This window comes from Acanthisitta chloris, unplaced genomic scaffold (assembly GCF_000695815.1).
Source record: "Acanthisitta chloris isolate BGI_N310 unplaced genomic scaffold, ASM69581v1 scaffold3232, whole genome shotgun sequence".
In the NCBI taxonomy this organism is placed as follows: Eukaryota; Metazoa; Chordata; class Aves; order Passeriformes; family Acanthisittidae; genus Acanthisitta; species Acanthisitta chloris.
Genome location: NW_008660848.1, coordinates 30 through 788, shown reverse-complemented (window position 1 = coordinate 788; position 759 = coordinate 30). Strand labels below are relative to the sequence as shown.

The window sequence follows — 759 nt, the reverse complement described above, 5'->3', positions numbered from 1 at the left end:
CCCTGGTGAAGCAAGGAGAGGACTTCAAGGGGCGCCCAGACCTGTACAGCTTCCGCTATGTTGCGGACGGGCAGAGCATGGCCTTCAGCCCCGACTCCGGGGAGGTGTGGAAAGCTCGCAGGAAGCTGGCCCAGAACGCCCTCAAGACCTTCTCCAGCCCCCCCTCCTCCTCCACCTGCCTGCTGGAGGAGCATGTCTCCAAGGAGGCTGAGTACCTGGTTACCAAGTTCTTGCAGTTGATGGAGGAGGAGAAGAGGTTTGAACCTTACCGGTACCTGGTGGTGTCGGTGGCCAATGTCATCTGTGCTATGTGCTTTGGCAAGCGCTACGACCACAATGACCAGGAGCTGTTCGAGATTGTCAATTCAGTTGAGGGGTTTGGGAATGTGGCTGCTTCTGGCAACCCTGCTGACTTCATCCCCCTGCTCCGCTACCTTCCCAGCCGCAGCATGCAAATGTTTATAGATTTTAACAAGACCTTTGTCAGCTTCCTGCAGAAGATAGTCAAAGAGCACTATGAGACCTATGACAAGGTAAGAGCTTGCAGAACCCTCACCTGCACCAGAGATGTGTCCCTGCTCTCCTCCTCTCTCTATTAGAGAGTTCATTTTCTTTTTGCATCCAAGCAGCAATGGACATTGTCTCACTCTCCAGTTCTCCTTCTCTTAGAGTCATAGATTATCATAGAATCACAGAATATCCCAAGCTGGAAGAGATCCACCAGGATCATCAGTCCAATTCTTGGCCCTGCACCGTACA

At 52.6% G+C, this 759-nt stretch overlaps 1 pseudogene; it reads left to right on the top strand.

The window, feature by feature from the left end:
• The first annotated feature begins 5 nt into the window (after positions 1 to 5).
• Positions 6 to 533, top strand: LOC103797735 (annotated as a pseudogene).
• The last annotated feature ends 226 nt before the right edge of the window (positions 534 to 759 follow it).